General features: G+C 42.1%; 1 protein-coding gene across 1 annotated transcript in view; it reads left to right on the forward strand.

Moving 5' to 3' along the window:
- Nucleotides 1-12,206, forward strand: part of map2 (microtubule-associated protein 2) — a 409,127-nt gene that overhangs the window by 257,615 nt on the left and 139,306 nt on the right. The gene's annotated exons all lie outside the window — the stretch shown is intronic.

A 12,206-nucleotide genomic window follows, 5' to 3' on the forward strand; every position in this document is an offset into this window, starting at 1 on the left:
AAAACAAATTCTGCTCCTCCTTCTATAATATGTAACAGGCAGTACAGTGCCCTATAATCAGTTATACAGGAACCATGAAGGATTTGTGTATATATTTCTCTCTCTGGCACAGAGTTCTTAATTGAGAATTACAAGCATGGCCTTACCATCACTGTACATGTGCATCAGCAGGGATCGGCAAAGTGTCCTTGGTGAAAGATTTTGAGGTCTATGATTGGGAATTTCAGGGATGAGAAATTTCCCATTGGCTGCTTTCTGACCAGAGTGGCTGTAAAAAAAAAATTGCACGGTCAGTTTCACAGTTGGCAAGTGCTGAAAGCAGGAACGGCGCTTCTGAACTTTGGACAACTTTGGGGTTTTCTGGTGGGTTCCAATTTTTTTTTAAAAGCCTGTTGAGAAACCTTAAAGCTGCCGAAGTTCAGAAACACTGTTCCCACTCTCAGTAAGGATCAGAGAGAAGGGAGCAGGGTTAGAGAGAGACAGAGAGTGGGGATTGGAGGGAGAGTACAGGGGACAGAGAGAGAGGGGGAGGTGACAGAGAAAGAGCAAGGGGGGACAGAGATGGGGACGACGACATGGGGAGGAACGACATGGTGGGGGGGGGGGACACAGAGAGTGAGGAGGACAGAGAGAGAGAGAGGAAGGAGATAGAGCAATCAGGATCATTCCTGACCGATAAATATCTATCCGGAATACTCTGCATCGCTTCAATAAGTGTGTGGGCAGACATTGATTACTTGTGAAAGCAAAAGAAGAATGCTAGGTATCTCACTAAATCAATGTCCAAAATTGTGACGAGAAAATAAGTCAATAAATTAGTCTTCTCATTTAAAGATTTTTCACAAAAATGTACATTTGTTGTTTTGATAAATAGAAGAGAAAAAAATAATGCCTTTATCTTTTTGAATTTGTCTCAGCTGACCCTACGTAAGAAAAAAATTGTAATGAGGCCCCCCATGCGAAAAGGTTAGACACCCCTGTCTCTCTGTCCTCCTCTCTCTCGCTCTCTTCCCCCCATCCCCAATCTCTCTGTGTCCCCCTCACTCTCTGTCTCTTTCTCCCCCACTCCCTAGCAGCTAGGTTATTTTACAATCATACGAATTAGGAGCAGGAATAGGCCACTCGGCCATTCGAGCCTGCTCCACTGAACTGATTACTCCACATTTCCACCTACACCTGATGACCTTCCACCCCCTTGCTTATTAAGAATCTATCTACCTGTGCCTTAAAAATATTCAAAGACTCTGCTTCCACCACCTGTTGAGGAAGAGAATTCCAACGACTCACGACCCTCTGAGAGAAAAAGATTCTCCTCATCTCTGTCTTAAATGGCCGACCCCTTATTTTTAAACAGTGACCCCCAGTTCTAGATTCTCACACAAGGGGAAACATCCTTTCCAAATTCACCCTGCCAAGATCCCTCAGGATCTTATAGGTTTCAATCAAGTTGCCTCTTACTCTTCTAAATTCCAGCGGATACAAGCCTAGCCTGTCCAATCTTTCCTCATAAGACAGTCCGCCCATTTCAGGTATTAGTATAGTAAACCGACACTGTACTGCCTGCAATGCATTTACATCCTTCCTTCAATAAGGAGACCAGTACTGTACACAGTACTCCAGATGTGGTCTCACCAATGTTCTGTATAACTGAAGCGTAACCTCCCTACTTTGTATTCAATTCCCCTCACGATAAACAATAACATTCTATTAGCTTTCCTAATTATGTACTGTACCTGCATACTAAACTTTTGCGATACCTGCACTGGGAAACCCAGATCCCTCTGCATCTCAGAGCTGTGCAATCTCTCACCATTTAGATAATATGCTTCTTTTTTATTCTTCCAAGGAAAGTGGACAATTTCCCACTTTCCCACATTATACTCCATTTGCCAGGTCTTTGCCCACTCACTTAACCTATCTATATCCCTTTGTAGCCTCCTTATGTCCTCTTCACAAGTTACTTTCCTACCTATCTTTGCATCATCAGCAAATTTAGCAACCATACCTTTGGTCCCTGCATCTAAGTCATTTATATAAATTGTAAAAAGTTGAGGCCCCAGCACAGATCCCTGTGGCACACCACCTTGGGCGGCACAGTGGTGCAGTGGTTAGCATTGCAGCCTCACAGCTCCAGCGACCCAGGTTCAATTCTGGGTACTGCCTGTGTGGAGTTTGCAAGTTCTCCCTGTGTCTGCATGGGTTTTCTCCGGGTGCTCCGGTTTCCTCCCACAAGCCAAAAGACTTGCAGGTTGGTAGGTGAATTGGCCATTATAAATTGCCACTAGTATAGGTAGGTGGTAGGGAAATATAGGGACAGGTGGGGATGTTTGGTAGGAATATGGGATTAGTGTAGGATTAGTATAAATGGGTGGTTGATGGTTGGCACAGACTCGGTGGGCCGAAGGGCCTGTTTCAATACTGTATCTCTAAACTAAAACACTCGTTACATCTTGCCAACCAGAAAATGACCCATTTATGCCTACTCTTTGTTTCCTGTTAGTCAGCCAATCTTCTTTCCATGCCTATATGTTACCGGCACAATTCAGCGTAACGGTGCCTCATCAGACCCCTTTCCTATCCTGAGTGGCGTGAAACAGGGCTGTGTTCCCACACCCACACTGTTTGGGATCTTCTTCTCCCTGCTGCTCTCATGCATTCAAATATTCAGAAAAAGGAATTTTCATCCACACAAGATCAAATGGCAGGTTGTTCAGCCTTACCCGTCTAAGAGCAAAGACCACAGTATGGAAGGTCCTCATCAGGAAGCTCCTCTTTGCTGACGATGCTGCATTTACATCCCACACTGAAGAGTGTCTGCAGAGACTCATCGACAGGATTGCGGCTGCCCGCAACGAATTTGGCCTAACCATCAGCCTCAAGAAAACGAACACCGTGGGACAGGACGTCAGAAATGCTCCATCTATCAATATCGGCGACCACGCTCTGGAAGGTGTTCAAGAGTTCATCTACCTAGGCTCAACTATCACCAGTAACCTGTCTCTCGATGCAGAAATCAACAAGCGCATGGGAAAGGCATCCGCTGCTATGTCCAGACTGGCCAAGAGAGTGTGGGAAAATGGCTCACTGACACGGAACACAAAAGTCCGAGTGTATCAAGCCTGTGTCCTCAGTACCTTGCTCTTGGCAGCGAGGCCTGGACAACGTATGTCAGCCAAGAGTGAAGTCTCAATTTATTCCATCTTCGCTGCCTCCGGAGAATCCTTGGCATCAGGTGGCAGGACCGTATCTCCAACGCAGAAGTCCTCGAGGCGGCCAACATCCCCAGCATATACACCCTACTGAGCCAACGGTGCTTGAGATGGCTTGGCCATGTGAGCCACATGGAAGATGGCAGGATCCCCAAAGACGCATTGTACAGTGAGCTCGTCACTGGTATCACACCCACCGGCCGTCCATGTCTCTGCTTTAAAGACGTCTGCAAACGCGACATGAAGTCCTGTGATATTGATCACAAGTCGTGGGAGTCAGTTGCCAGTGATTGCCAGAGCTGGCGGACAGCCATAAAGGCGGGGCTAAAGAGTGGCGAGTCAAAGAGACTTGGCTGTTGGCAGGAAAAAAGACAGAAGCGCAAGGGTAGAGCCAACTGTGTAACAGCCCCGACAACCGTTTTTATCAGCAGCGTCTATGGACGAGTCTGTCACTCTAGAATTGGCTTTTATAGCCACTCCAGGCGCTGCATCACAAACCACTGACCACCTCCAGGCCCTTACCCATTGTCTCTCAAGACAATGAGGCCAAAGAAGATGTTACCAGCTACACCATGAACTTTTATTTTCTGCAATAACCTTTGATGTGGCACCTTATCAAATGCCTTCTGGAAATCAAGAACAACACATCCACCGGTTCCCCTTTGTCCACAGCATATGTAACTCCCTCAAAGAACTCCAGTAAATTGGTTAAACATGATTTCCCTTTCACAAAACCAAGTTGCCTCTGCCTGATTACCTTGAATTTTTCTAAATGCACTGCTATAATGTCTTTAATAATAGCTTCTAACATTTTCCCTGTGACAGATGTTAAACTAACTGGCCTGTAGTTTCCTGCTTTGTCTCCCTCCCTTTTTGAATAAAACATTTGCTATTTTCCAATCAAATGGAAACGTCCCCGAATCTAGGGAATTTTGGAAAATTAAAACTAACGCAACAACTATCTCACCAGCCACTTCTTTTCACATGGATTAAGTCCATCAGTAGCCAGGGACTTGTCAGCCCGCAGCTCCAACAATTTGTTCAGTACCACTTCCCTGGTGATTGTAATTTTCTTGAGTTCCTGCCTCCCTTCCATTTCCTGACTTACAGCTAATACTGGGATGTTACTTGTATCCTCAATAGTGAAGACCGATGCAAAATATCTGTTCAATTTATCTGCCATCTCCTTATTATCCATTATGAATTCCCCAGATTCACTTTTTATAGGACCAACGCTCACTGTTAACTCTTTTTAATATCTATAGAAACTCTTACTAGTTGTCTTTATATTTCTAGCTAACTTTCTCTTGTACACTAATTTTACTTTCCTTATCAATCTTTTAGTTATTCTTTGCTGTTTTTTATATTCTGTCCAATCTTCTGAAGTGCCTGCCATCCTTGCGCAGTTACCGACTTTTTTTTAAAGTTTGATACTATCTTTAACTGTTTTAGTTAACTACGGATGGTGGGTCCCACCCTTGGAACTTTTCTTTCTCGTTGAAATGTATCTATTCTGTATATTCTGAAATATCCCCTTAAATATCCCTTTGACTTATCTTTTAACCTGATTTGCCAGTTCACTTTAGCTAGCTCTGCTTTCATGCCCTCAGAATTGCCCTTATTTAAGTTTAAAATACTGGTCTTGGACCCACTCTTCTCTCCCTCAAACTGAATGTAAAATTCAATCATCTTATGATCGCTGCTACCTAGGGGCGCCTTAGCTATGTGGTCATTAATTAATCCTATCTCGTTGCACAGTACCATGTCTGGTTGGCTCCAGAATGTATTGTTCCAAGAAATTATCCCGAAAACATTCTATGTACTCCTCATCTAGGCTACCTCTGCCCATCTGATTTTTCCAGTCTGTATGTAGGTTAAAATCCCCCATAATTGTCGCTGTACCTTTCTGACAAACTGCCATTATTTCTTCCTTTATACCCCATCCTACAGTGTGGTTAATGTTCGGTGGCCTATACACCACTCCCACAGTAACTTCTTGCCTTTATGATTTCTCATCTCTACCCAAACTGCTTCTACATCCTGGTCTCCTGAACTTAGGTCATCCCTCTCTATTGCGCTAATGCCATAATTAATTAACAGAGCTATTCCTCCACCTTTTCCTAGCTTGCTGTCCTTCCTAAATGCCATGTACCCTTCAATATTCTGTTCCCAATCTATGCCCTCCTGCAGCCATGTCTCTGTAATGGCTATCAGATCGTACTTATTTATTTCTATTTGCGCTCTCAGTTCATCTGTTTTGTTTCAAATGCTATATGCATTCAGATACAGAGCCTTTAGTTGTGTCCTTTTATTATTTTTGTAATCTCCAGCCTTATCTGGTGATTTACTCTTATATTTGTGCGCTCTGTCCCTTCCTGTCACAGTCTGTTTATCATTTCCCATATTAATACCCTTCTCTCTTGCCTTGTCTCTACTCCTTGATTTGCCATATCTTCCCAAATTTGATCCCTTGCCCGCACGATTCAGTTTAAAACCCTCTCTACTTCCCTAGTTATGCGGCTCCCTAGAACGGTTCAGGTGTAGACCGTCCCAACGATACAGCTACCACTTTCCCCAGTACTGATGCCAGTGCCCCATGAACTGGAACCCACTTCTACCATACCAGTCTTTGAGTCATGCATTAATTTTTCTAATCTTATTTGCCCTATGCCAATTTGCACGTGACTCACGTAATAATCCAGAGATTATTACCTTTGAAGTTTTGCTTCTTAATTTGGTGCCTAGTTTCTCATACTGACTATGTGCAGAACCTCTTATATAATGTGATGAAAGGTCACAGACCTAAAACGTTAACTCTGCTTTTCTTTCCACAGATGCTGCCAGACCTGTTGAATATTTCCAGCATTTCTTGTTTTTATTTCAGATTTCCAGCATCCGCAGTATATTGCTTTTATATTATTATGCAGAACCTCTTTCCTTGTCCTGCCTATGTCATTGGTACCTACGTGGACCACGACGATTGGATCTCCCCCCTCCCATGTAAGTTCCTCTCCAGTCCTGAGCAGATGTCCCGAACCCTGGCACCGGACAAGCAACGCAGCTGTCTGGACTCTCACTCTTTGCTGCAGGGAACAGTGCCAATCCCCCTAACTATACTGTCCCCTACCACCACTACATTCCTTTTTTCTCCCTCCACTTGAATTGCTTCCTGTACAATGGTGCCATAGTCAGGTTGCTCATCCACCCTGCAGCCCCCAGTCTCATCCAAACAAGCTGAAAGAACCTCAAACCTGTTGGACAATCACAAAGGCTGAGGCTCCTGCACTCTTGCCCTCTGGGTCCCCTTACCTGTCTCAGCTGCAGCCACACTGACCAAATCAGAAGACCGTATTCCTAAGGTGTGCAAAATGTCCAGATAACTTTCCCCCTCCCTGATGTATCGCAGTGTCTGCAGCTCAGCCTCCAGTTCAGTGACTCTGAGCCGAAGCTCTTCAAGCCGCAAACACTTACTGCAGATGTGTTTGCCCTGGATCACACTGACATCCAGGAATTCCCACAGGCTGCAGCCGTGACACATCACCTGCCCTGCCATCCTTAATGTGTTTTAATTAACTACTTAATTATTTTATTCAATATTTTAATTTATTTTACTTTTATTTATATATTTTATTAAACTTACCACTTGTTCCTTTACTATTTTAAACGACACGATTAGAATGGACCTGAATCACTTACCGGATACTCGCCAAACAGGTAGCTTCTTCCCTGCTCTCTCTGTTGATTGTGACATCACTCTGATGTCACTTCGATTTTTCCCTGCTCCCCTCCCACCATGCCCCTCTCTCTCGCTCTCGCTCTGTCTCTGTCTCCGGTCTCCGACTCTGGGCTTTTGGCACACTTTTTAAACCTCCGCTTCCACCATGCTCCTCTCTGTCTAGCTCTGTCTCCATTTACATAAGTTTAAAGACTTGTGTTATGTAAACTCGTTTTAAAATGACAAACGTCAGTTAGGGATTCTCTTGATTTCTACACCCTAGCATGTATTGCTTTCACTTGGGGCACAAGCTCAGTGACATACTGAAAGTTGCTGGGCTTCAACTTCTATATAAATGTCGCAATTCTGCTGTTATCCATGTGGAATCACATTGTTGTCATGCAGGCCCCTACCTAACAAGAATGAGGCATATTAATTTATCATATGAACATTGATTTTAAACTGTTGCTCGAGCGAAGAAATGACTTGTTAAACCAATCAGCCGTGGCTGAAAAAAAACATTTGCATACTAACAGACAGTGCTTGAAGGGGCAAAGGGGTTATTCCCTGCTCCAATTTTACCCACGTACCCATTTGGGCACGTAGTAGTGTGTGTAAGAAGAGACATTCCAGGGTTGGCTAAGACAAGAGAATCCACAGACAGATGTGGTCAGACCAGCTAGTCACATGACTAACCTGCTTGGCAACCTGGGTTTTTCTGAATTGTACAAAGAGTTTGAATTAAAAAAAGGCTGTTTGCTCCTGAATTGAGAAGACTTCTCCTGTCTGCTCCCATCTCTTTCTCACAAGCCTCTGGACCCACTGATGACACATAAACTTCAAGAGAGAAAAGTCTCCTACATCAAACAAGGTTTAAGAAGAATACTGGACCCCAACGAAAAGCAGGACCTACCTACAATCAAGGACTTTACAGCGAGCGTGAAGAACAGTAACCAAAACCATCTTCAGATATTGCCTCAAACTTTTCCACTTCATTTCTTCTGCTCTTTTCTGTCTCTGTCTGCAAGTGCGTATCGCGTATGCATGCTAATGTGGGCGCGTCGCGTATCCGTAGGCGTGAACCAAATTAGAGTTTAAGTTTAATAAAGTTCAACCTTTTTTCTTTAAACCTAAGGAAACCTGTTTGGCTAGTTTCTTTGCCTTATAATTGGAAATTAGTGAACAAGGATTCACTAAGGGTGAGCTAAAAAAAATGGTGTGTTAAAAATTAAACCCTATTATGGTAAGACTAGGCGAAGGCTGAGAGGGAACCGTAGACCCCTTTCTCACCTGGTCGTAACCTTGTTCTAGCACTTGTATTGAAGGGGAAATGGGTAAGAAAATCCAAGGAATCTCCTGAAGTCAGCACTATAAGTTCCTCATGAATACAAAAGTACGGTGTAATGGGGCTGAGTGATATTGGCAAAAACAAGATGCTCCTGACCCATATAGAATAGTTGGTAAATACAATGAAACGGATAGCTTTTATAAAGCTAATCTATGCTGAATTCTCTACAATTCCTTAACAAAATCCATGCTGCACTTGCAGTTTTAAAAACTGTCGTGGAAGACATAGTACAAATTTATTATGTTTCAATGACCATGTTAGAAACAGTCGTTAACTGTTTTTTTGCTGTAAATTGGATTAAATAACATGTTTTACAAGGTTGTCAAAGATCAGTAATTGCATCATTTACAATCCAGTTTGAGGGCAGATAGCCTGAGTGGCCACTGCCATTTGAAAGTTGTATATATCATAATTACATTACGTTAAAAGTGCACCTTTGCGAACAAATAAGAGATTTGGCTTGGACATAAATTGGTTAGTCTGGAGTACAATCTTACAGATTGTGACTAGACATTTTGTAACTGAATAATACATGTAGTAACAACTGCTCAACTTTTTGCAGAGAAGCTTTTTGTTAATAATTATCTTATCAAAGCTGAATCGGAATCAACAGTGATAGACTGAGATATAGACATAAGTGAATTTAAGAGAATCGCTTTATTGGAGGAACTGAAGGATGCTATTTATTTGTAATTGTGTTTATCTAATTTTGTCATTATCTTTGGTGAGCAAATGACATTTTGCCATGTAGATTCTGTTGTTTCTGTATTTTAGAATCCATGGCCTAGTTTAACAGCCTGTCAAGATGAATAAACTAGTCTTGGCTACCTACCATTAATCTCTCTGTCCCTTCTTGTCCCACTCTGCTTTTTCTGTACATGACTCTTCTGAAATACTATCTGCTCCATCCTATAAAATTCTCCTGTATTGGAAAGCCCCGCCCTTTTGTTGGCTGCCCTGTCTTCAGACACATATTACAAGCAGGTGCAGAACTTACACAAACATTGACCATCACGGGTTAAATTGCCTTGTGACAACAGCAGTGTGAGAAATGGTCCATCTTTTTATTGCTGACTTTTTTCCTGCCTTACCTCACTAACCACAATAACAATCCTCTCCTTGAGTTTCATGGTTTATTGGATGAATTTGCACTCCTGACACTGTGTGAATCCACAGAGGGCATCCGATAAGGTCCATCTACCACCCCGTGACCTGATGTAGGCTAGTTCTATTCTGTCAACAAGTTGCATTGGCATTGCATACTATTTTCTTGCTAGCTGGCTAATGCAGTTGTGCTGCTGTCCATTGATATTTCTATGCTTATCTACTTTATTTATAGGGAGAAATGTGTTTGAAATTGGCCTGTGTTTTGATGGTATTAGATTTATATACAAATTAATTGCCCCCATGTCTGTGACTGAATCAGTAATTTTGTCAAATGTCTGTGGTGCAACATGTCGGTGCCTATCCCTGTGCATCAGACTGTTGGAATATGGAATCTGTCACAAATTATTACAATACTTTTGGGACATACCAACATAATATATTCAATTTAGTATGCATGTTGTACATTCTTTATTTGGGTGTCTCCAGTTCTGTCATGCCTCTCGGTGGCACTTCAGTAGGATTTCTGATTATGAGGTGAGCAGCTACGAATTGTCACAGACCCACATCATGCCTGATGTACATTTCTACCACTAGATGGAGCTTCAAAAGCTCCAAAACCCCAGATTTGTGAAGAATGTCAGAGATTCTGTCAACCTTCTTGGTTATTCTTCAAGTAAGTCTTAGTTTTAAATGTTACCTTCGTTTTACAGTTCTAACTGAAAAATTATTTTTCTCCTCCCTTTCTGTCCACCCCAACACACCTCTAAGAAAGTATTTGGAATTTTTACACTATCAACAAAACACTGGTGATTTATATCTTTTACAGTTCTACTTATTTTTTTATTAGAAAAGGTAATAAGAAAAGGTTCTAGCATAGAAATTCATCTTGGGCTGTATTGGTTTGGCTACCCATTCTACTCAGCAGCTGATGCTCAGTTTTATAGCAGTCAATGGAATTAAATATCAAGTGCTGATCCGATACTGCCCATGCACCACGGCCTGAGACAAATTTCTATCCTCTGTGTCTGTATATGTCTCTCTGTCTGACAGTTATTATTAATTAGAGAGTTTATTGTTTTTTAACTTCAACATAATAGGTAAAACAGGTAGCGATCGATTCAAAATTATATGTATTTACAAAAATGAACTGCAGTGAGGAAAGCATACTCTTTTCTGAACTTAATGCACTTTCTGAAGTTTGCAGAACACAACACAAAAGCTACAACATAGGCTCGGAATTTGCGGTCAGCAGTAAAGCAAGGGCCCTTGCCACTGACCTTGAAGTAAGCTTTGCTGAAAGATCTAGCAATCTCTCTGGCAGGAACTGCCCCTGCAGTTGTATTGCAACAGATTGCAGTGTTCTCTCCTGGGGATTCCCAGCATGGTGCTGCAATGATGTCATCAGGCTGTCCATGCAGCCAATGGCATTAATGGATTTTCAAAGACACCAACAAGAAACAAAAAGCTGTAAAATACAATCACTTTTTTTTACATAGAATAAGTTAAAGATTGGGGCATAGACTTAGGTGACATCTTCTGAAAAACTTCCTTTAAATATTTTTTTTAAATCTACTAATTAATCAAATGGAGACATTTCATAAACTTCTTTCAGGGACAGTTCTGTTGTTCATATCACTGTTAAAAACCAGTTACACATGATTGAACAAGGTGTAACTTTTTATGGGGTTTCCAACAGCAGTGTGAGAGCAGAAAAGGGGAAGTTCCCACTGATTTCAATGATTGCTCGTTCTGGGGGTGGGGTGTCCACAATGCAACCAAGCTGGAGCATCCAGCAACAGACCTACATTTCAGGATATCTCCGCATGCCACAATTAATTGAGCTGGATTACCTTCGCTGTTTGAGCAATTCTATAAATGCATTATAGAATAATTATACCTAAATCCAACTACTTATTGATTGTTATTTCCCTATTCCCGCCCCCCCCCCCCCCCCGCCAAACACTATTGAAATTACCACATTTCCATAAACTTTATCATAAGTACAGCATTGTCATAAATTTGAATTTCAACTTTGCTATACTTTGATTCCTGGTACACTTTCCCAACATATGGTTTCTTTTTTGCTTTTTTTACATGTACTCAACATATATGTTGAAGGCTCCAGTTCTATTGTATTAGCTCCAACTGCTTTCATTCTCTTCCCTTAAACCTCCCCCCACCCAGAATGACATTGGCAGTTTATCAGAACCAAAAGTAAACTGACATGCTAGGTTTATCGTTAGCTCGAATGTTTCACATAATCCAAGCTTCATCAGAAATGTGTATTCACTGGCTCTTGGGCAGCAGCTGGATTGCTTGCTGAAGACTTCTACCAAGAAATACACTGTTCTCAGGAGTTGGACAATAGTGATGATACTGCTGTAACTTGCTCAAAGGTGTCAAATGCTTTCAATTTTAGTTCAGAGAACTGCAACCCAACAAAACTGGGAAGCTATGCAAGATCTGAATTACAATTGTGTGTTATATCAACCATGGGAACATAAGGCTGCTTCAGTATTTCCTGATTCCAGACTGACTGCTTTATAAGAGGCTTGATTGACAACACAAGAAGCAGGAATGTTTAGGACCAGAGCAAGCTCTTTTGGCCACCAAGCCTCTCTCTCTCTCGCTCTCTCTCTCGCTCAGGCCCGCATTCCCATCTTGTATCTCTATCCCTTATTACAAATTTGAATCTGCTACATTTATGTATTCAAGCTTAGTGGTGTCAGTCACTTCCTTGAGTAAACTGGTTGTCTGCTTTTTACAGAAGTTTGCTCCCGCTGTATGTATTTGCTAGCACAGTATGAGACCTGTGAGTGTAATGTCC

This window comes from Heterodontus francisci, chromosome 7 (genome assembly GCF_036365525.1).
Source record: "Heterodontus francisci isolate sHetFra1 chromosome 7, sHetFra1.hap1, whole genome shotgun sequence".
Classification (NCBI taxonomy): domain Eukaryota; kingdom Metazoa; phylum Chordata; class Chondrichthyes; order Heterodontiformes; family Heterodontidae; genus Heterodontus; species Heterodontus francisci.